Genomic DNA, 26334 nt, shown 5'->3' on the forward strand with positions numbered 1-26334 from the left:
CTAGTTGTACATCAACAAGCTGCTCCAAAAACTCATTAATGTGTTACTGTAGGAGAGTGATCACATAAGAAGCGTGGGCTTACCTAGTTATCGCATTTCTATTCTCTGGCCAGTAGGAACGTATAGTTCAGTCTTTCAAATTTTAAACATCATATACCTGATTTTTTTTTATTGTCCTATATTAGCCTGGAATGAAGGTGACATTCAACTGTGTCTTGCTGGTATGGTTTGATTAGCAAAACAACAAATAGATCATCTTTATTCATGGGATTCTCTAACCAATAATATGTCTTTAAAAGAACGACATCAGAAGTTCAGGGGGCATTGTTTCTCCAGTGGGTTAATTAGTGGAAAGCTTGGAGCATATTCAAACAAAGACATCAATCAGAGATAGAGTAAATGAAAACTCTTGTTAAAAATTACAAATGTTAGGGAAGACATATTATAAATGAGCATTTTTTAACCATATCCTATCTTTGGGAATTTCATACCATAATTAATGGTATCTCCATTGCTCTGCTCAGTGGAGTGAACAAGATTGTTGTTGAAGCCTTGACTTCTTCACTTATTTTCTGCCATTATGCTTCAGAATATAATGGGGGAGTTGAAAGCCAAGCTGGTGTCAGAGTTCTATGGCATAAGGGAATGAGATTTGTCTGAAATTCAGATTCAGAGCATTGAATCTATGCGCCATGTGAGGACTAATTGCACAAATGTCAATCTTCCAGGGTTTCATTAAATTATGATACTTAATTAACATCTGTGTCAGTGAACGATATAAAAAATATATCCAAGGCTTCTTTAAAAGCAGTTCACATTCAAATAGATGTTGATTGATAGAAGCCTATTGTTTCCTAGTGCCAGTAATGTTCTTCAGTGCACATATTACCAGAAGACTTCCCCAAATATAAGGTACTGGATATTTTGAGCTCTGATAAAATAAGTCTTTCTACCTCCACATGGAAAGTGCACTTTTATGGCCAGAATCAGTGACTCTATTTCTCCATCCATTGAGCATGCATCAACATCTTGATTGATTACAACATATTCTTTACCAACCATTGATTGGTTATTGAATCCCATGAATTAAAATTATGAATCTATTTGGTGTTTGGCATATGAAAACAAGTGAGCAAGGCATGGTTTCAGGGTGTGAAGTATCATTTTACTCTCATTCATAGGTAATACGGAGAATTACTTTTAAAAAATCAACTGTGAGCCGGGTGGTGGTGGCGCACGCCTTTAATCCCAGCACTCGGGAGGCAGAGGCAGGCGGATATCTGTGAGTTCGAGGCCAGCCAGGTCTAGAAGAGCTAGTTCCAGGACAGGAACCAAAAAGCTACGGAGAAACCCTGTCTCGAAAATCAAAAAACAAAACAAAACAAAAACAAAAACAAAACAAAACAAAAATCGACTGTGAGGTTTAAATTAGTTGGATTTATTACATATATTTGAAGTAACTTTGTAAAGCTCTTAGAAAGTGATTCCTTCTAATAAATGTAGTTGTGTTGAACATAGAATAATATTTTACATATGGAAAATGAATATAATGTTATTTTTCTTGAACTATACCTCCAAGATATCTGATGTTTGCAAACAAAAGAGTGATTCTAAATTCTTTTTATTCAGAATGGGTCGAAAATGAGTGTGTGCAGCAACAAAGCAATGTGGTGCTTCTTTTGGATGTGCTGGCTAATTCAGCGTATATTTGATTTAAAGTTCCACTCGTCTTTTAGATGTCCCAGGTCACAGAGTAAAGGGCTAAGGTAAATCAAGCAAGAACCTTAAACATTCACTGAGAAACACAAACTTGTTGGCAAGCTTTTTATTTACCATATAAATATATTTTTATTAAAAGCTTCAGCTTAGTGGTTGATGTGGGATTTTCTGTTGTATGCTGTGATTACCATCGGTTAATAAAAAAAAAAAACTGCTTTGGACCTATAGAAAGGCAGAACTTAGCTAGGTGGTGAAAACAAAACTGAATGCTGGGCGAAGAAAGGTGGAGTCAGAGAGAAGCCATGGAGCCTCAGGAGACAGACACCAGACACAACACTACCTGGTAAACCACAGCCACGTGGCAATACACAGATTAATAGAGATGGGTTAGTTTAGGGTATGAGTTAGCCAGAACAAATTTAAGCTATTGGTCAAACAGTAATGCAAATAATATGGTTTCTGTGTCATTACTTCTTGAGTCTGGGCAGCCAGAAAACGAGCAAGTGGCCTTCTTTACAACAAGTGATGGTACATAATTTAATTCAGCACTTGGGAACCAAAGGCAGGTTGATCTCTGTGGGTTCAAGGCCAGCCAGTCTACAGAGCTAGTTCCAGGACAGACTCCAAAGCTACACAGAGAAACCCTGTTTAGAAAAGTAAAACAATACAAAAGGCTTCAGCTTATGATTTTAAAACATTATTTCTTCCCTTATCCTTCTAATTGTCTTTAAAGGAAACAAAAGAATAATGCCCTAGAGACCAAGATACAGAAAGCAGAGACCATCCAAAATGAGAACCTACAAAACAAATCTAAGCCATAATGAGAGGAAAGCTATGAGACTAGATTCAATATTAGTATTCAATATTATATTACAGTGGTAATATAATATTAGCCTCTAAACAGAATATAATTAAGAATATAGAAAAGACACAGTTCCATAAATAGTTGCCCACAATCATATATAATTGTCATGCCATTGTTTTCCATTAGAAAAAAAGAATAAATGAGATTTTAAAAAACAAATGTCTGATAGAATTGAGCTCCTAATTAAGCCTTCAACTGAATAAAGAAAGCATCACTCTTGTATATTTTCTTCATTATATATAGTCTGTTATAAATGCTTGGCATAATTATAGTCAAAATAGATGTTCTTTTGCCTGTTCTGAACAAAATAAAATTTGTCAGTGAATAAAGAATCCCAACACAGCCAAATCACTGAATCTTTAAATTGTTCATGCAAGCAACAAAAAAGTATGGCCTTGTAAGCTGAAAAAACAATTATACAGTGTTGATCATCCCTCTGTCCACCATAGATTTTTCAACTTCTTGCCGCATCAGAACATATCTTATTATTACTTACCCGTTATCAGTAATGTTAATCACTGAATATTATTATAGGTTTCTCATAAATGTTGCATTTATTAATGATTTTAAAGAATTTATTAAATTCTTCACCATTTGTTGTGTGGCTTCCTTCTATGTTGGTCACATTTCCTTGATCTGTTAATAGTTTTGAAGTTTTTGTTTTCAATTCTTAGAAGGTCTTAATTTTGAGGTTGAGAAATACATAATGACATGAAAAGCCTCTTCCCAGTAAGTCTTACATTTAATGTAGTATTCATTGCAGTTACTAAGAATTTTGCATCTCATAGCCAGCCTAGGAAAGATTGTTGTATTTAATTGTTTCAAGTTAGTTTCCAAAGAGCATGATGGTTGAATGTCTTACCTGGGACAGTGATTAACTGTTGTGGACCATGCTACAATCTAAATGTTTATTCATTTAGCAAACTTGTACTTTCTTTTACATTTTCTGAGAACCATAAAAAGAAAGAAAATACTGTACTTGAAAAATTTACAGCTTATAATTGCTAAAAGTCAGGCTTGTATTTAGTTATGAGTTTTATAAAATGCTATGAACTATCTACATTAACTAGTTAATTGCTTAATTAACTAATTAACTATAATTGGGATTTCTACTACTCATGGTGAAGCAGTTGATTTCACAAATACAAAAGGAACCTTATAGACTATCATAAACAGTTATCAATACTAAAATTATGTAAAAGTAAACTTTTTCATATAGTAGAGGGCATCCTGTGGAAAGATGCAAAATCTACACCAGAAAGATATTATGGTAAACAGTTGAATGTCACAGCTACATAAAAACACATACTTTAAAGGTTAGTTTCCACTTCTACATGTATTTGCCATGTTCAATTTATTGTATAAATATGCTGTGCTCTTAGGAATAAAGGTGAAACTGTGGGTGATGTCACAGGATATGAATATCTATCATAAACAAATATAATGCTCATGTTCTAAGAGCATTATATATTTTTGAGTTTTTATCATTTCTATTATACTTCAATAATCTAAAAAGAAAGATTTGTACATTAGTAACTATTTATATGCCAGTGTAATTGTCAGTGTTTGAATAACCTCAGGCACTCTAAGACAGATCTTCCAGGATATGGCTTTGTATTATGTCACTAGTATAAAAAAGAATGCATGAATATAGAAAACCTGAAGTGGAATCAATCAATGTGGACTTTCAGTCAATAGCTATTTTAGGATAAACCTGTGAATCAATGTAATTGAAAACTGTCAATTTTTTTTGGTCAAAAGTTCTCCACTCCTCAGTTCAGTACTCAGTCTGTGGGCATTCCTTACCTTTCTAGGGATTCTGAACATCTCAAATTTTTAAAAAATTTTACAAATCTTTGTTAAGATTTGCACTTCTAAAATCATCACTTACTTAAAGTAGCTGACTTTTCTATTGTAAACATAACTACTTTTTTTCTGAAAAGGGAGCTATTAATTATGGGGAGAATTAAAAGGTAGAGATGAATATTTAAATTAATAGTGCTTACCTAGTGGAATCAGAGGACTGAACTGAGTGTATTGAAGAGACAGAGAAGTGAGGGAGCATTGGGAGAAGACTAGAAAGCAGAGAAAAGAATGCAAATAAAATAAAAATGCCTCAAAGTAAGAGGAACAAACACTTTGAAATGGTCAGATGAGAATTCTTTTTCAGTATTTCTCAGCTTTCTTTTTGCTCTGTGAAACATGCACAGCTTCTAATCTGATAGGATATTACTTCTCATTGCCTCAGCAAAACTATTTTTGAATCTACAAAGCCTTTGGCATCATCTTATTCAGGGAAATCTATCACAGTTTTGCAAATCACTCAAATTTTGCAGGAAATTATAATGCTGAAAATGATCACATGGGGTTCCATTTTCGCGTTGGTCTAGTTCTCTTCTTAGCTATTGGAATATATTGCAGTTGTTTAAACCTAAAAGGACTGGGAAAATTTGACTCCTATTGTCACTGTCATTTTCCTTCAAAAGTAATCAAACTTGTGTCCATCACAGGATTTCATTTTATATAGATTTTGTAGTTATAATATATTAAAATCGTTATATTTTCATTTATTTAAAGAGTTAACCTTTCTGTGTCCATTAGCATTATTGCAATAGCAAACCATTCCATTGTGAGTCTATTCCAAATCCAACCTCATCTGCCTTGAGACGGAAAGTATCTTTATGATTCTCTAGAATAAAGATAAGGAGGCAGTTTGAAAGTAAAGAAAAGCTTCTTTTTAAAAAATATTTATTTATTATGCATACAATATTCTGTCTGTGTGTATGTCTGCAGGCCAGAAGAAAGCAACAGACCTCATTACAGATGGTTGTGAACCACCATGTGGTTACTGGGAATTGAACTCAGGACCTTTGGAAGAGCAGGCAATGCTTTTAACCACTGAGCCATCTCTCCAGCCCCCAAGAAAAACTTCTTGAATGGGGTGAGGCATTGATGTCCAAAGGGGAAATAAAATACATTTTTTGGTACTAAACAACTTCTTTGTCTTCTGTGGCTTCAAATAAAATTTGGAAGTTATATTAGAAAATAAGAGAGTTAATTTTTGTTGTAGTTTATCTTTGTGATTGTAATATAATTGCTTTTCATTCTTCCCTTTCCTCCCTCCAAACTCTCCTGTACATTCCTTCCCACTCTTTATTTTCATCAGTTGTTATTGCATGCACATATGTCCTTGTACATACCTACATAGTCCTAAATATAACCTGTTGAGTTTATGTAATGCTTCTTGTGTGTATCTTTTCATGAATGCTTGGCATGGGACAGTCAATTGGTGTACCCTTCCTTGCTCCCATTTTTACTTGCTCACTTGAGGGGCAAAATGCAGGAACTCTTAGATATCAAAGGAGGAAGTTTAGTCCATTGAGAGAAACTGAGGCAAGACTCTGAGAACCATAAAAAGATTATGAAAAGTAAATATCATAAAAAAAGGTCCTAAGCAATCTCAACATCTTTCCCCTTGAGTGGAGGAGATCCAGACTCAGCAAGCAAGCACAAATGGAAGACCTTGACTGTAGTCAACATAATACCTGTCTATCTAATCCCAGGCAAAATTCCTGGTTTATACAAAATAACTATTAAAATATTTTCTACTCATGGAGACTTTAGCATGTGTAAAAATATGAGAGAGAAAAGAGACAATTGGAGTTGGTGGGGGAGAATCAGTAAAAGGGTGGAAAGCAAACTAAAACTTCTGATGGGGGTGAGGAATTTGGTCAGAGACAGACTATCACAACAAGCTGTCTATAGAGAACATAACCTATTATCTAGGCAACTGACATCGGTGTAGCCACCTGTGATCTTCATAGGTGTCTTGGCCTTAGGAAATGACCATCTCTTGAAAGTAGAAAACAAGGAAAGGTGAAGCAGACCCACCTGTGGCTGCAACTTCATTGACTGTGGAACTGGCTATAAAAGTCAGAGGGGTGGGAGCTAGCATTGAGAATGATATGGGCATTATTGCTGGGCACATTGTCAAACGGCTCCTAGATTCAACAGACACAGACCTACGATTTAGCTAAGAGAATCTGTTACTTTTTTATTGTTAGTTTTCTACCTAGTCTATAAGTTTTTCTTTATTATGTTTTTTTTCTTATTTTCCATTCTAATTTATCAGAACATTTACTTCTTGTCTCATTTTTCCATCTCCTGTTTTTCAGCATGAAGGTACTCACAGGTCCTTTGCATGCTTTTGCATGTCTTTCCTCTTTCTGATAATTATTTTTTTCTTTTATTGAAATTCAATTTTAAAATTTATTCTTAACAAGTTTGTTCAACTTTTTTGTTATTGATATATCTTTGCTTTTATTTTTTACTCTCTTTTCTTTTAGGTAGTAAGTCACTATGAAGTCCTGGCTAGCTGTAACCTTACCTCTGACTCCCTTGGCAGGTTACAGATGTATGCCCCTATGCCTGCCTGTCATTTTTGAATGTGGGTTGTTATGTTTCCAGATCTAGTTTGTTTCTATATTACGATATTACAATTGTTGTTTGAAATTTCCTCCCATGTCAGTGGAGATGGGATCAAGTTTGACATAATTAAACATGAGAAATAGGTGTATAATAATGAAAAATTACACTTCATTTTAGGTGTGATGTAGGTCTGTTTGTATTTTGGAAAACCTTATGGAACAGGGAGATAAGCTAAAGTCTGTCAGTATGGCCATATACAAACATTAAAATAGATGGCCCAGAGCCTAGATCATGGATATCCACATGTACAAGGCCCATAACAAATGCAATTCCCATATTCTTTTAGACTATGTATTGCTTAAAAGTCTGCAAGGGGTTAACTGACAAGAGTGCATTAAATATACACTATTTCTGTCCTATTCCATCTTAATTATTCAGAGAGACCCAACACTTACAAGAAGTAAAGAGAGAAGACACCCCTCTGGCTTTGACACTATGTACTATCCTGAAAGCCATCAACCTTAACCACAAAATCATCAAAGTAACATTACAACTAAGGCTACTTAGAAATAAATTCAACCCTATAAAACAAATTGACATTTCAAGGCATATAGGCATAAAGGTGTACCACAAATGGCTGAGAAACAATTTTTAAAATATCCAACATCCTAATTATCAGGGGAATTAAAATTAAAAACCTCTTTGATATTTCACCACACCCTAATCAGAACACCTAAGTAAGGAAAAAGTTACCCTGAATGATAAAATGCTGATGAGGATATGGCAAAAGGGGAATACTTATCCACGGGAGGTGGGAATAGAAATTGTTGCTACCACTATGAATTCAGCATGGAGGCTCTTCAAAAAGCTGAAAGTACTTCTCCTTCACTATCCACATCTACCACCCTTAGGTATATACCGAAAGTATTTCATATCCTACTTTGATCATTGCTGCTTTTCTCACAACAGCCCAGAAACGGCCCATCAACCTATGTAAATTCCACTATACAAGATGAAACCCATACATAACACCATTCTCAAACTTAGCGCCTATGGCTCGAAAAGTCCTAAGCACTAGTGGAGATCCTATTACTATTATTTTGCTGAATGCACATAACATGAAACTATAATGCCTTATCATTTTACCCATAGGTTGATATATATATTTAACCTTATTTCAGAATTTTCTGCTTAGAGTAGATGATTAATCATCACTGACCCTCAAATGACAAAACGTTTTAATATCTGAGAGAAATAAATTAAAATAGTAAAGTCATGAAAATAACGTCATCCCCTCAGAACAACAAAAGACATGGTCTGGTTCATGTCCATGATAAGAAACAAACTGCTAAACATAATTGCTACATTAAGTAAATGCTGTGAGACAACAGTCTTATACTTTGTAAAGATTTGTCACTTGTATTTTAATAAAACGCTTCTGACCAGACAGGAAATATAGGCAGGGCAACCAGGCAGAAAGTGGAGTAGGGGTGACCAGGCAGGAAAGAGAGGCACAGCAATGAGAACAGGAGAATTCTGGGAAGAGGAAGATTCAGTCTGCAATTGTTACCCAAACGCAGAGGAAGCAATATGAGTATGCATCCCTGATAAAAGGTACCAAGCCATATGGCTAACATAGACAAGAATTATGGGCTAATTTAAGATGTAAGAAAGAGTTAGTAAGACACCTGAGCTAATAGGCCAACCAGTTTATGATTAATGTAAACCTCTGTGTGTTTCTTTGGGACTGAACGGCTGTGGGACCTGGCGGGACAAAAACCTCTGTGAACAAACAAAGTGGCCTTTCATAATCAAATAGGACTTAACACCACTCAAAGTAATCATAATCTGAAAGAATTTGTAGCTACAAAGTCTGTGTTGTAAAAGACACTTAAATTAGTTCTATACACACAAAAGAAAAACGATAGACAATAATGAGAGCACAGGAAATAATCAATACTAATACAAGTGTAAACAAATCAAAATTATTATCTGAAAGTCACATGGAATTAGTTCAACAAACCATTAAATTCTGTGAAAAACTAGGCAGAAAAGGAAGGGCATAAGTTATTCAAAACAAGAAGATGTAAAAACAAAACAAAACAAAAAAAGCTCCCATAATAACAGAAGTCAGCCATTCTCTTCAATACTTACACAAAACGAACTGGTATTTGTTCTTTGATTTAAAGATGCAGACAGCCTGGCTGCTTTCAATTAAAAAAGGACCACCTATTTACTTTGAAGTAACTCATCTCACAGGCAGAAACATGCATGAACTGACATTGAAGACATGAAATATTATGTTTAAGCAAATAGTCACTGAAAATAAGCAGAAATATCTACACTCACATCTGACAAGGCAAACATACAATCAAAATAAGAGACTAACGTCAGTACATGTTGGTAAAACAACAATCAATTTAGAATGCTTAGCCATTGCATACTTATATGCAAGAAACACCAGTGTACAAAATTTTATTAAAGAATATGACTGTATGTAGAGAGATAGATCTTGCAAACAGCACGGGTAACTTCAATATCTGACTCTTCTACATACAGATAAATAAACCAACTACATTTGCTCCAGTGACTAAGATTAATACATAGATATTAAAGCAAAGAAAAGTTAGTCAGTTGCTCAGAAGGAAAAAAAAATCTAGGCTGTCATATTCTGATAACTGGGTGTTGGTTTCAGTTTCTTTATCATCATATTACCTCTTAGTCTTCAGTATGGCAGAAGAATTTGATTGAATGACTAGATGGATTAATCTTCTTTGGGGGCATCCATTCAAATGACACACGTGAGAGGGAACTCAGATCCCATATGTAAATTGGAAACTGACAGCTATTAGTGAGCTGCTATATGTTTACTGCTCATGAGTTTGTGTTACAGAAGGAGATATTTTAAAGGTTATTTTAGGTTGATTGGAAGGCGAGAGCATACAGCGAGGGAATGTTCTCATCAATATTCTTTTAGAAGACATTTTGAGCAGAGAAACAGTTACCAAAATGTCAAATTATTTTCTAAACTCAAATACTTCCAAGATTATTTGTAAATTGAGACAGTTTATAACTAATTTTAATTTTAAAAAACAAAAACATTTGTGTCTTCATTTCACAAGCTGGGAAGCTTAATAATAAATGACAGGAGCCTTCTTTTCGCATTTTCTAAGTGTCACGGTCACCTTTCTGCAAAAGAGCCTATCTTTGATATGTCCCTTGGCCACTATTGTAAAAGAAGTGTATCAAGCTTTCTTTTTGTACTATCATTGAATTGCCAGGCAAAATACTTATACACATAAAATTAAAAAAAAAATAAATCTTAAAGATAATATAAAAAGGTTTCATTCCTTTGTTGATGTCCTTGAGTATTAATGACTATCTTGGTTTCAGTGTGTGTGTCACTATTGTGATTAAGCATTATTTCTTTTTACAAATTTAATCAAATACGAAATAAAGCATAATGAAAAATGGTGGTTTGTGTTCACCGATTCTTGGGAAAAATACACTAGAGCAAGTGGTTATGTTAAGTTACATTGTTATTACTTTTAAAATAATAAAATTAAAAACTTTATTAAATATGTTCTTAAGATACGACATTTATAAGAGTATTTTACTTTTAAAATGTAAAACTGTTTTCAACTGTTTTTCCTAGGAAACTCTAAAAGTCTAAAAATATTTTCTAATGTGAAGTAAAATGTTCATTTAAATTGGTGACATGTATGACTCATAGCTAAAGCTTATACATGGGAAAATATGTTTTCATTATCCCCATTAGCAATTTAGAATTTGCAGATGTTCCTACAACTGGCCTCCATATTTTGATTGATGAAGTGTGATTGGCAGTATTTTCCAAAGGACACATTCAAGTCTTAACGAAGAATTTGAGTAGATTTAAATGTGTGAACCAGAGTAAGCAACCAATATAAAAGAATAGTTATGCCAGCTAAAATCAAAATATATCAAATTATATATAGAGAGAGACAATGTTAACTATACATTATGCCAAATATATCAACATGTAGTGTCATTGTAGTGTTAACTTGCCATCCTCTTACTCCTTGACTGGTTTTAATTCTCTCCTTCATCCTCTGATCATCTACTTCCATCTGTGTTCTGTTACCTCCCCCATCACACCCCTCTCCACTCACATAAAAAAATCTGTCAATGTGATTCATCAATTAAACTGGAAGATAAAAACCACATGATCATCTCATTAGATGCTGAAAAAATTCTTTGACAAGATTGTCCTTAAATCTTAGAAGCAATCTTTAAATTAGAAGAATTTCACGACTTATAAAAGAACACTCATTTTTTGACATAGTCAAGAAAATTTTAAAGACTTTTCTTATGTATTATTGAGCTTGTGATTAACAGCTGACATTTGCATACACATAACAATCTATCCATCTATCTATCAATCTATCTATTACAATTGTATTTGTTGGAGCATTGGCAATTTAGGGTAATTAGCATGTCTGTCACTTCAAACTTCTATTATTCTTTTAAGATTCCAACTTTTAGAAAATACTTTCAATTCTATTGTGTATTTAAAAATTAAATTTGTTGTATTGTGCCATTGAATAACAGATGCAATTTTGACCATCATATAAGAATATTTAAACATATTTAACTTTTATTTCTTCTGAGTTTATTGTTTTATATAAACAATTTGAACCTTGTCTGGGAGGTTCCAATTTGTCATGGAGGATTCATTAAGGAATAAATCTGAATTATTTAAACTCCAAAGAAAGAAAACGAACAAAATAGCTTATGAGATGTATTTCCATTGCTCTCTACTATACCCTTGGATTTTTAGTTAATTATATTTAACTATTTTAATAGTTATATACATTTAATTTCTCAACATTAATAATTCATATTCCATTTTAGAATATTTTATACATTCATGTTTGTAGTATTCTCACTTTACCTTCACAAATAGTGTCTGATAAAATGATTTCAGCTACATTTCATGGAAAATTCAACCAAATCTAGCTCAACCACATGAAGTGTGTTGGCCCAAAGAAAGAAATGTCCAAAAATAGGATGAATTTTGGTAACCATTTGTATTGTCTTAGACTAAATCTTGCTGTGATGAAACACCATGGACAAAAGAAACTCGGGACGAACAGAGTTTATTTACCCTATACTTCCAGATCATTGTTCACCCTCCAATGAAGTCAGGACGGAAACTCAAACAGGACAAGAACTTGGAGACATGAGCTGATGCAGAGGCCCTGGGGAAGAACTATTTATTGACTTTATCCCCTTGGCTTGTTGAGCCCACTTTTTTATAGAACCCAGGACCACCAGCCCAGGGATGGCATTACCAACAGCAGACTTGCTCCAACCGCAGCAATCACTAATTAAGAAAATGCCCTACAAACTTGCCTACAGCCTGATCTTTTGGAGCCATTTTCTCAATTGAGGCTACTTCTCTTATGCTTGTGTTACGTTGAGTTGAAACTAACCAGAACAATTATCATAGCTCCGCTTATTATTATTTCTCAATATCTTAACTGTGAATGTTGAAAGAAACTGAAAACGACATTTCTCAGGGTATTCCCAACTTTCACATTGGTAAAGTATAACAAGGAGAAAAATGTATTCTTCTAAAATTACGAACCCCTCCCTACCCTCCTCAAATCTTAAGATTCATTGCAATTGGAATGCTCAGGTCATATGTCTTCTGTGATGCTGGAAAAGAAAATACTTTTTAGTTTAAGCCTAAAACTGATCTAGCATCTGAGGCTGTTCTTAGATCTATGACTAGGCTATGTGTTAAAACTTGGAAATTGTAACTGAATTGATGCATGTATTTGTGAAGGAAAGGGAGTATTTAGGCAACCAAACTTCTCTTAATGATATTCTACTTTTGAAACATAGCCCTTGTCCAATGTCTTTTATTAATGATTAAAGGCAATTTCATTCCAATTGTGCAAATGACAGAGATACATGTTAATGATGGGAGTGTTATTATAAATATTACAAGTACATATTTAATTAAACAATGCAATGCCACTTCAACTTGGGTTAACTATTCCAAGGATGATCCATTCAATGATTAAGGACAACGTTCATTTCAAATGGATTATATGTGAAAATTTTCCACAGTGGTGGCATTTCCAATCATTTCAATCAGAATGTAGCATCATACACTTGCTAAAATTATGTTTAAAATTAATATTTCATAACCACTTTCAAATATCCTGTTCTTTCTATTCTAGGAAAAGGCAGTATAGGCTGAAATGATGGATATCAGATCTGATGTTCCTATAGAAACAATATTATTACAGGAAATTATGTTCCAGATCTGAGACCTAATGCATGTTTTTGTTTTGATTTGTTTTATAAATGGCAACAAATAAAGTATGTTATCAACTTTTTAAATCACATATAAAAATATATTTATAAAACAAATAGTTTGGTGTTTTTAGTGTGTTCATTGAATTGGGCCACCTGGCATGGAAGATCATAAAGCTTTATGAATTCTGGCATAGAATTGTACTTTTTTCCTAAGAATGTAGAAGTATAAGGAAAACATCAAATGTGAACATACAATTTAAATTACTCCTCTGGAGGACATTTTATAGGAAGTTTTAAAGTACTTTTAGGGATCTGAGGAATGGCTGCTGAACTTCATTTGAATATTTGCTTCTTCAGGTGTTCACCTCTGGATTGGGAGTTGATTCCCTCATATTCGAGTTTGTTGGTGTCTTGATTATTCTCTATAGCAAAAGCAAACTGCCATTTCTCAACACTTTACTTATGTAACTTTTTACAATGACTGTAAAAGGACATTGTTCATCTTCTTTTAGTAAAGTGATATAAATAAATAAAGTACAGTGCTGTAATTATTAGTATCAGTAGTCCCTGATCTGGTTTCAGTTTGATCAGGTTTATAAATTTGTTATTAGTGTATTGAGAAACAAAACACCACCATGTGAGTTTAGGGAACCCCGAGATCTTCCTAGCCAAAAGTGCCTTCACTGTGAATTCTTCTGCTTACATCTGCTCACATGACAACTACCCAGACATAACTCAAGAAGGCCTATTATAGAATTCAAAATGGCTCATAAAACTGAGAACATCAAGGGTGGAGCTATAGAGACAAAAGCAGACACCAAGAGACACCAAGATCCTGGAATGCATACATAACTCTCCTATCTAACAGTCTTCATATGGTGGTGAACCAGATTGTTATAAACTTTAATATATAATCTGATTGTCTCCAAAGTGGAGTGTGAATGGTTATTTCTTCTGTATCCATCTATCTTTACACCACTGTCTATAGAAGTCAACTTGGAAAAACAAAGGTTATCTGACAACATTGGACTGCCAATTCTTTCCTGTAAAAGATAAAAAGAGTTATATACACAATTTTGGGTTGGTGGAAGTGGAGACTTGTGAATGGATACTCCATAAGGCATATTTGTAATGAGTACAAAGTATTTTATGAAAACCATCTGCAAAAAGGAGGAGAAATAATTAATGAAAAATGGACTTAAGGAAACAGTGAATAAGTGTTCAAAGTGCCTTGGAGGGATGGTCCTTCACATGACGGTGGGATCAGAGAGGCCTGTTTAATAATATCTACTTGTCAATCCCTACATATTTTAAATTGCATATGACAAAAAATGTGGATGGGATAATATTAACAATTCCAAGGAATAGAAATATTTTGGATTAACAAAATATTTGTGAAATGCAATCCGTATGTGTCTTTATAAGAGGGAAGCAGATGAATTTGACAAAAATCAATTCTGACTGGATTAAGACCTAAATTTAAAACCAGAAGCATGGAAATTGCCAAAGTAAGGTGGGGAAAATTCTTTATGATACATAAAATACCAGTGTAGATAACAAGATTTTTAACAGAACCACAGCAGCACAAATACTAAAATTTGATAAATGGGATTACATGAAATTAATAAGGCTTCTGCAGAGCAAAAATCAACTGTGCACAGAATGAACATACAGAATATTAGAAAATCTTTGTTGCATCAGAGAAAAGGTCATTTTCTAGAATATATAGACAACTAAATGCTGAAACATAAAACAATAGTAACTACAACAAAAACTTCTAACCAGCAAATAAGCAAATGACCTGAACAAACAATTTTCAAAAGAAATGCAAATATGCTGGAGAGATGGCTCAAAGGATGAGAGCACTTAATGTTCTTCCAAGAACCTGGGCTGAATGGAGGCTCATAATCATCTGAGTCTCTAGTTCCAGGGCATCTCATGTTCTTCTTCTATGGCCTCCATAGTCACTAGACAGGTATTTTGTGTAAAAACATACATGCAGATCATTTGATTTTGAGTAAAGTTTAACATGTCATAGATCTTAGAATTGCTCCAGACATTATTTTTCACACTCTTTTAATTAAAAAGTTTAATTTTGTTTTTGATTGTAAGTGGGACATTGCCTTCACTTAAAAGATTTATAGAAACTTCAGATTTTTAAAAGTTTGAATGTATTTACTTATGTCTATTGCAAAGTTATGTTTACCTTTCTTTTTGCATTCATTGGTAGTTTTAATTGACTCTTTTTGAACATAAAATTGGAAACATCAATTCATTTTAATTCAACTGTTGTATTTCATTCTGTAAAGTGTCTTCTGTATTATCACACCTTTATATTTACATTTTAAAATGCTCTAACTATAAAATATTGCTGTGTTAGGATTCAACTTTTATTTTGTCCTTTAAAATAACCCAACATTATCAAGGCTAAGAATTTCATAAAATCTTCATGTTTCATTGTAATTGGATGTTGTAGCTTGTTTGTTCTTACTTTGGAGACATTTTACTAATGTGTTTCAAATTTAATTGGATACAGCAATATTTTTCAACTTATATAATAAGAGAGAAATTGAATGAAAAGTTTCTAATTCTGTTTGTGAAGCAACTATTATCCTGATACCAAAAGCTATACAAAGATTCAACAAAAAGATTACAAGCCAATATCTCTTATGAACATAGATGTAAAAATTCTAAAGAAAAAAACTTTAAAACTAATCCAAGAGCACAACATAAAGATTATCCGCCATGATTGATTTAGCTTCAGCCAAGAGATTCAGAGATGGTCCAAGACATATAAATTAAAAGAATGTAATCAACCACATAAATATACTTAAAGACAAAATTACATGATAATTCCATTAGCCTTAGATAAGGCCTTTGACAAAACCCAACATCCCTTCATGATAATAGTTCTGGAAAAATTAGAGATGTAGGATATAACTCAACATAAATTAGGTAATTACAGTAAAAACATAGTCAACATCACCCTTTATTGAGAGAAACTCAATTTATTCCAGTAAATACAAAAAGAAAAGAAGGTCTATTTTCTCTATATTTAATATAATACTTGAAACCTTAGCTAGAGCAATAAGACAACTGAAAAAGATCAAGGGAATGTAAACAGGAAAGGAAAAAGTCAAGATATCTTTATTAGAGGAAGATATGATTTTATACATAAAGACTCCACCAGGACACTTGTACTGATAATAAACACCTTTAGCCAAGTAAAAGAATACATAATTAGCATACAGAACAATAAGCCATCCTATATTCAATTACTGAAAAAGAAATCAGGGAAATAAACCTTTTATAATAGCCTCAAAACAACAAGAAAACCTTGAGACTACTCTATCCAAACAGGTGAAAGACTTGTGTAATCAAAACCCTTAAGATATTAAAGAATTATCTAGATAATGCACCAAAAGATACATAGATACCTGATAGTCATTCATGAATGAATAGACTTCATCTAAATAGGGACATCCAAACAAAAACAATCTACAGATTCCATGAAATCATTAACGAATTTCTACAAGATTCTTCACATAAACTAGATAAATAGTCTTTAACTTCAGATGAAAACAAATAAACATACACACAGGCATACATACATATGCAGAAGCAAAATAAATATTTGATAGTTAATGCAATCTGGAATGATAAAAGAACAGCTAGAGACATTACCAAACCCCAGTTTCAAGTTGAACAATAGGACTATAGTAATAAAAACAGCACGGCATTTGCATAAAAACCAGTACATTAAATAATGGAATCAAGTTGAAGACTGAGATATATTCCATAGATCTCTGTGAGTACAAGGTATGGGTAGCACACACCTTTAATCCCAGCACTGGGGAGGCAGAGACAGGTGGATCTCTGTGAGTTCAAGGAGAGCCTCATCTACAGAGTGAGTTCCAGGACAAAGATACACAGAAACACTGTCTCAAAAAGCCAAAAATTAAAATAAAGGAAATAGAGTTTAAAATAAAGTCACATAAAGATGGAAAACACACAGAGCATCTGGATACTGTATGCTATTATGCTCTCTTTGAATTGTTTGAATGCTGAGAAAGGAACAACAGCTGCTAAATGATATTTGTTTATAAATGCTGCTGAATTAATCCAAGATAGGTATTTTGAAAATGCCTTGACTTCAATTGAAGTCAAAAGGTATGTTACTTTGGAGAAGAGATTTTGCCTTTGTTTCCACAGGAAATGAGAGGCTGTGAATTCATTCTGAGTTAAGAAAAATCAGGTTTGATCAAGAAAGACTACCTGTGAAATCTCTGCTAGGAACAGATGACCCGGATATCTAAGTTGTACATCCAGAACAGATTCACGATGCTTCCTGAGATGGTAAGACTCACAGGATATTTCAGTCATAATTTGATCATAATTCAAAATTTCCTTTAGGTTCCCATAAGGTTATCAGCACCCCCAACTAGCAGGAAGTAGCTTGGAATACTATGCTCACATTCCCAAAAAATGGACTATGGATATTTTCCTTTGTAAAAACAAAACAAAACAAAAAACAAAGAAGTGGAAGTAGTGTGGGACAATTCTGTATTATGTCAATCATGTTTTAAATAAACACTGATTGGTCAGTAGCCAGGCAGGAAGTAGAGGTGAGACTACCAGATAGGAAGTAGAGGTGGGTAAAAGAGAACAGGAAAATTCTGTGACAGAGGAAGCCCATTCCTCGGCAGTCCTGTCCAGACACCAAAGAAGCAGGATGTGACCTGCCCCACTGAAAAAAGTACTGAGCCATGTGGCTGTTGTGATAAGAGCGGAGGGCTGCGTCCTGCCACCTGGCTAGCTTTCCCCGAAATAATTACATGGAAACTGTATTCTTTTAAACACTGCCTGGCTCATTAGTTCCAGCCTCTTATTGGCTAGCTCTTACATATTGATCTAACCCATTTCTAATAATCTGTGTAGCACCATGATCTGGTGGCTTACCAGGGAGATCTTAACCTGCGTCTGTGTCTGGTGGGCGAATAATGGCGACTCACTGACTCGGCTTCTTTCTCCCAGCATTCTGTTCTGTTTACTCCACCCACCTAAGGATTGGCCTATCAAATGGGACTAGGCAGTTTCTTTATTAATTAACCAATGAAACAACGGATAGAAAGATGACCCATCTCCATCATGTGGCTACTATAGATAAGAATAATGGGTTAATATAAGTTATAAGTGCTAATATGAAGCCTGAGCTAGTGGGCCAATCAGTTTATAACTTATGGAGACTTCTGTGTGACTAAACGGGTAGGGGACAGGGTGGGACAGCACCTCCAACAAACAGACCTTCATGTTACATGTACACATGATTTTTAGCAAAGAAGTCAGAAATATACACTGGAACATATACAGTTATCTTTAACAAATAGTACTGCTCAAACAGGATGGCTACATGTAGAAGAATACAAGCAGAGGCCCAAACACTGCATACCTTATTATTCAATGGAGGAACACATGAATGTAGTCTCAGGAGATAGATAGCTTAGAAAAGAGTTTTCTGCAAAAGGTACAGAAAATAACTGAGGTTTGAGTATGTGCTAAAAAGCCTGTATGAAGATTGAATCTCTCAAGTAAAGACCAGGATGTACTTGGAAGTCCATCAAAACATTTTTCCTCTTACAAAAAGACAACAGTGCTCAGGTCAGTCTATCGGCTATTAGTTTTGCAGTTCATGATTGCTTAGAAAAATTAATAAGAAATGTATTTGATTTAAATGTTTCAATTAGATACTTGGTGTGATAGTACACAGCTCGATGATCTTGGAGACTATAAACAGTGATCTATGACTTGAGTGAACAGGATTATCTAGAATGTGCCACATTTGGTTTATTAGGGCATATCCTCAGGAATGAAATAGCTGGATCACAAGGAGTTTATACAATCTGTTTTTATGGAAACTTTAAAAAAATCTTCTTATTAAGGTTACTCTATTTACAGAAGAACTGTTGATAGGATTTGAAAAGGATTTTTTTTCCAGAACATCTTACTAAAGCTTATTTTTTTATTATTTGCTTTTTGTTTTTGAGGCAGGGTTTCTTTGTGTACCTCTGGCTGTTTTAGAACTAGCTCTGTAGATTATAGTGGTCTCAAACTCACAGGGGTTCACTTGCCTCTGCTCCTGAGTCCTGGGTTAAAGACATGCACCATCACTACCCAGCATCTTACTAAATCTTTGTTACTTTTGTTTCGTTCTTATTCCTTTTGGACATGCTGCCTGTGATGTGACAGCATCTCAATACCATTTTGAATCATGATTCCCTGATTGTCAAAAATGTTGAATACTTTTACATATACAGTGCCATCTTATCTCTTTGACAATGCTGAATCGCTTTAGTATGATTTGTTTATTAATTGTGTGTGGCTATGCTGCGGAGGTCAAAGTGCAACTTATGGGAGTTATTTCTTCACCATGTGTGTCCCAGGGACTAAACTAAAGTTGTCAGGTAGTTCTCCAAGTACCTTTTCCCTTTCTGTTATCTTGACATCTCTCAATTTTCAGTGCTATTCTTGTGTGAGTGTGTGTGTGTGTATGTGTTTCCAACTAAAATGTATGTGTTCTGTCCAATTTATTTTTTATTAATTAATATCATATCAATAATGTTCAGTTGTTTATTATTTTTTAATATTAATCCTTTGGTAGATAAATAGTAAGCAAGTATTTTCACCCCTCTTTCTTTATTCTTGTAGTTGTTTCCCTCCTAAATCTATAGAAAGTAGTGATAATTTATTAAATAAATAGTAAGTCATGTTTATCTAGTGCCTATTTAAGAAGAATGAAAACTAACTTTTGGAAAATTCCATTCATTCAGAAATTTCTTTCCAAATAAAATGCTCAGCACTTGGCTGCTCTATGCCCTACAAAACTCATATCCGATGTGACTGAAGTGAAATATAGTGTAATTACCTATGGGATAGAGACTTTCAACATGAAAGTTCTTGTCACTTTTCATTTGTTTATTTTGTGTAGAAACCTATCGTGAAATTTTTGATTTATGGAATTCAATAGACCTTTAGACATGCTGCCTACAAGATGTATGTTTCCTAATATAGAAAATATTGTAAAATGTGACAATGAAATCATATTTATAACTTGTGGCAAAGAATAGTGGGGTGGGAAAAGTCATTGATGGTAAGAACCAGAAATCAGTGTGGTGATCCAGATGTTTACATTAGGCTCTACTGAATTCTATGCTCCTCCACAGAGGGTATAAGCAGTTCAGAGAAGAATAGAGAAACTGCTTCAGAAGAGGTTGCTGTGATATTGTGTGGAACTTAACAAAAAACTCTTCTTGAAAAGATCATTTGTTTTAAATACAGGTGAGACTGCTTTGAAACCAAATCACATGGACAGAAACGCCAGCAGGACAGGCAGGGCATTCTCATCTTCCCAGTGAGAACTGTGGCATAATTGGATTGTAATTTCAACTTTACAACTTCTACTTCTGGATATACTTCTTTGAGAAGCAGCTATAAGTTCTGACAATCAATATGAATAAGCTTAAGAATTATATTCTGTTTGAGATGAAATTCACATTGATGAATTTACGGATGAAAAGGAACTATTTGTGAAAGCCAATTTTCAAACAACCAGGGCTAAAAAGCAGATGGGCAGCAATGAAAGCCAGAAGTCAATCCTAAGGGATCCAGGGAAGAAAAAATCAAGTATTCTATGCTTGCTTTTGGTGTGAGGCTTTGTAACTTGATGTTATAAGTGTGGCCAGTATCAGAAATTAGGACAAAGATTTGATTTTTAAAAATATATCAAAAAAGCCAAATAAATACCAACAGAAATCACAATGTATCTTATGATTGATCGCATTCAGTTTTACCTAAAAGAGTGGTAGGCTGCAGGCTGCAGACTGCAGGAAAGTTGGGGACATAGTATTGGAAAAGGTGGTGGGTAGGTTGTGTATGTCTTACTGTGTAATTGAGCAAAAGGAAATATATCACTGTTACATTGCATTCAAAACAGCTCATGTACAAGTACTCCAACACATCCTGTTTATGTTAATCCATGATTATGAATGAAAAGTAATGTAACTTTAAATTTTTACTACCAATGAAGAATAAAGAGAATAATTTCCTCTCCTAGAAAACTTAAACACAAATAACAAATATTAACATTTCATGTTTTCTGTTATAACACTATGTACATGTGCAATTTTAATACTTTCCCTGTTACTGTTGTGATTATTATCATCAGGTAGTGTTGGGTCTTCAGGTTAATCACAAATCATTGGTCAGAGTGATCATATGATCTTTGTTATTTATAATGTTGCTGTTGAGCACTGTTGGTTAATATCTGTAAATATTTACTTAAATATACTTTAAATTCATTAAACATATGAATGCATAGTTTCATAGGCATTTTGATTACAGATTTTAAGCTTTCTATTTGGTTTGTTTAAATCACTCATAGAGGACTAGAAAGTGCACTAAGTAGTTAAGAGCATTTAGTTGTCTTGCAGAGGGCCAGGGTTCATTTCCCAGTAATCATATCTATTGCCTTATAACTTTTTGTAACTCTAGCTCTGGACAGATGTCACCTCTGAACTGCTCTGACACCTGCATTCACACACACACACACACACACACACACACATCTACACACAGACACACAAACATGCATATAACTACAAACAAATCTTTGAAAATATTTTTGTATATGTATTTTTGTTCTGTCTGATCTATTAACAACAAATCAAATCAAATTAAGTAATATTATAATCACCCAAACTAACTGAAGACATGTCCAATTCATCTTACAATGAGGCAAACTTTGAGTAATCTTTTTAAAGCTCATAAGTATTCTGAAATATAGCATGTGTCAGATTGTTCCTTTAATCATAGTATGTAGTAAAGACTTTGTAATATTGGCCTTGCCTTAAAATAAATCCTCATCAATACCATCATAGCCAGTCTCTGTTTATCTTTTGTCTATATCAGTTACATCATTTCAAATGAAATATTTGACATTATGTTTTCAGAATACTTTTATGTGCATCATATAATGAGTCTTCTTTTTTTTAAACTGAGAGTTTCTGCTCACTGGAGTGATTTTTCTGCTACTATTTATTGTGAATACAAATGTGTTTGGATTGATATATGGTCTCATGTTGTAACTTTTATACTTGCTATGATTTTATTTCTTTTACTTTTCAAAATTTAGCATTTTTAAAAATTTATTTATATATTTATTAAAGTTTTCTATCTCCTTCCCTCCTGCCATTTCCCTCCCCCTCTCTCTTCCTCTCCAGTCCTAAGAGAAGTCAAAATGCCCTGCCCTGTGGGAAGTCCAAGGCCCTCCCCCCTCCATCCAGATCTAAAAAGGTGTGCATACAAACAAACTAGGCTCCCAAAAAGCCAAAGCCAGTACATGCAGTAGAATCAAAATCCAGTGCCATTATCATTGGCTTCTCAGTCAGCCCTCATTGTCAGCTACATTCAGAGAGCCTGCTCTGATCACATGCTCTTTCAGTCCCAGTCCAGCTGGCCTTGGTCAGTTCCCATTAGATCAATCACACCGTCTCAGTGGGTGGATGCACCCTTTGGGGAGGTCCTGACTTCCTTGCTCATGTTCTCCCTCCTTCTGATCTTCATCTGGACCTTGGGAGCTCAGTCCAGTGTTCCAATGTCTCTATCTCCATCCATCACCAGATGAAGTTTCTATAGTGATATGCAAGATATTCATCAATGTGGCTTGGGAGAAGGTCAGTTCAGGCACCCTCTCCTCTGCTGCCCAAGGACCTAGTTGAGGACATCACATTGGACACCTAGGAATCCCTCTAGAGCCAAGTCTCTTGCTAACCCTAAAATGTCTCTCTTAAGATATCTTCTTCCCTGCTCCCATATCCACCCTTCCTCCATCTCAACCATCCCATTCCCCCAAGCTCTCCCCAATCCTCCCCTTCTCCCTTCTCTCTCCCCATTTCCCCTTTCTTCCAACTCCCCCACCCCCGTGCTCCCAACTTTTGCCCAGAGATGTTGTCTACTTCCAATAAAAAGAAACTGAGTAAATTACAGAGAGTTCGCAATACAATATTTTCCTGTGTATGTATTGTCTTTAGCCCCATGGATGTTTGCCGGAACATTTTCACTTCTATATATGTATACATATTATATATAATTTAAAATTATATATGTAATTATAAACCTGTATCACTATACCACACAAAGGTCAAGGTTTGCCCTTAGGCCACCTCTTACTTATTTGAATTTTATGAATCTAGACAAGCATACAAAAACATCATGTATGAAGTATTTCTTTTGTAGATGAAGTTTTTTTATTTTAATCTTTGAACAGTTTATTTATTTATTTTTTTATTAATTAATTTATTTAATTATTAAAGATTTCTGCCTCTTCCCCGCCACCACCTTCCATTCCCCCCCCCCAATCAAGTCTTCCTCCCTCCTCAGCCCAAAGAGCAAGCAGGTTTCCCTGCCCTGTGGGAGGTCCAAGGACCACCCACCTCCATCCAGGTCTATTAAGGTAAGCATCCAAACTACCTGGGCTCCCACAAAGCCATTACGTGCAATAGGATCAAGAAGACAGAGACCAACATTGGAGCACTGGACTGAAGTCTCACGATCCAAAGGAGGAGCAGAAGGAGAGAGAGCACGAGCAAGGAACTCAGGACCGCGAGGGGTGCACCCACACACTGAGGCAATGGGGATGTTCTATCGGGAACTCACCAAGGCCAGCTGGCCGGGGTCTGAAAAAGCATGGGATTAAACCGGTCTCGCTGAACATAAGGGACAATGAGGACTACTGAGAACTGAAGAACAAAGGCAATGGGTTCTTGATCCTATTGCATGTAGATGAAGTTTTTGAGGGCTGCTGACTCACAAGAAATGACATGGAGACTATTATTAATTATTTTTACTTTTGTTTTATATTCTCTGTATATATTTGTCCTGGAGTAACTCTGTAGACCTGACTGTCCTTGAACTCTCAGAGATCTGTCTGTCTGTGCCTCCCAGGCATTGGGATTAAAGGCACGTGCTACCACACCTTGAAGTCACAGAGGTCAATCTCCCTCTGCCTCCAAACTGTTGGGATTAAAGGTGTGTACTACCACACCCAACTACTTTTTTTCTTCCTTATTTTTGTTTGTTTTTTTTTTACTTTTAAGAACTTTAACATTTAGCCTGCATATATTTTTAACACACTGTAAACCATTTAGAAATTTTCTTTGTCTTTGAATCTTTGTCTTTGAATCTTTGTCTTTGTCTTTACTGTATCTCTCTCTCTTTTTCTGACCACATGAGCCTTTAAATTACTGAGCAATATGGGTAGGATTAAAGCCATGGCTTTGCCAGCTAGATCCAGCCCATTCCTTAGCTTTCCAGCCTCATGGCGGAGGTACCCGCTGTAGCCATGTTTATCACCACAACTCTGGCGTTTCAAGGTCCTTGCCAGCAAACAAGCTACAACACTCAAATGCTCTCCCTGTAGCTGACCTCCTGCCTCAAAGAGTCAGAGTTTGCCCTGGCAGGATGGCCCACAAAGCCAGCATTTTAAAACAGCACAACCTTTTACCTGCTACAGCTGAAAACAAACAAGCATTCAGTCAGCTTTTATCAATACCATTTAAGTGTTTTGTGGCAGGACCTCTTAAGAGCTGCAGGGTTTTGCCGCTAAAGCTGAGTCAGGAAGCCTCTCTTAGATGAGAGCACTTGCTTGCATCCAGCAAGCAGAGCAGACCCAAGAAATTGCTGCTACGAAGAAAGCATGCTTTACTCTACTCTTTCCCAAGCTTTCTCAGGCTTTCTGTAGATTCAGTGCCCCATGTCTGGGTGCCATCTGTAGTGGGAGCTGCGGGCCTGCTTTTCATCCTGCCCAGCTCCTGGCCGCCTGCACGGCTAGCTTTTACCTGAAATAATTACACGGAAACTGTATTCTTTTAAACACTGCTTGGCCCATTAGCTCTAGCCCTTACTGGCTACTTCTCATATTCTGATCAACCCATCTCTAATAATCTGTGTAGCAACAGTCTTACCGGGAAAGATTCAGCATGTCTGATCTGGCGGCTGGCTGCATCACGTCTGCTCTGGAGCACAGTGGCATGGCATCTGCCCCTCAGAGGAGCTGCCCTGCATCTGAGCTCACTTCCTCTTCCTCCCAGCATTCTGTTCTGTTTACTTTTCCCACCTATGTTCTAACCTATGAGGGCCAAGCAGTTTCTTTATTTTTAACCAATGACCTTCCTCCATCACCTGATAAGAATTCTGATAGATGATTTTCCTAGAAGTAAAAATGTTTCTTCCCTACAAGAAAGGGAACATATTTGAAAAGATGAAAAGATAGTAGAACATATGTAATATACAGTAATAATAAATTCTAACTGATAATTTTAGCATTTTGTTGATACATTCTTTAATGATATAGTAGATGCTCTATGACAGCTCACACGTTTTCCTGTTTCTGGAATACAAGACTATTACCTTCTTCCATTAAAAATGATATTGTCATAAATGGGTTTTGTATGACATTTGAATACAAAATTGATTTTGTTTCAATCTTAGCTTTGGGCATTATACTATTTCTTAATTAATTTGTAAATTTGTCTTTCAATATATTTTGTTATAGTCTTTCCCTTCCCCAACTCCTTCCAGATCCATCCCCTGTGCCTTATATACTCAGCTTTATGTTCTTTCTCCATCAAAACAGAAAACAAACAAAGCAGACACATTATAGTCTGTTTTATGCTGCATGGTTATTCCTGAGCCTGAGATTGCCCTGGAGTATGGTAGATAGAGCCCCGGTCACTTCATTGAAGAAAACTGACATTTTTATGCCAGCAGGTATTAATGGCAAACATCTTCTTTCTTAGGGGTTTGTAAAAGGAGACTGCACACTGGTTTCCCAGCTGCTCAGACCCAAACAATCACAGAAAAACTATATTAATTACAATACTGTTTGCCTGATGACTCATGAATATTTCTACCTAGCTCATATGTCTCAAAATAACCTATTTATATTTATCTATGTATCA

Source organism: Chionomys nivalis, chromosome 16 (genome assembly GCF_950005125.1).
Source record: "Chionomys nivalis chromosome 16, mChiNiv1.1, whole genome shotgun sequence".
Classification (NCBI taxonomy): domain Eukaryota; kingdom Metazoa; phylum Chordata; class Mammalia; order Rodentia; family Cricetidae; genus Chionomys; species Chionomys nivalis.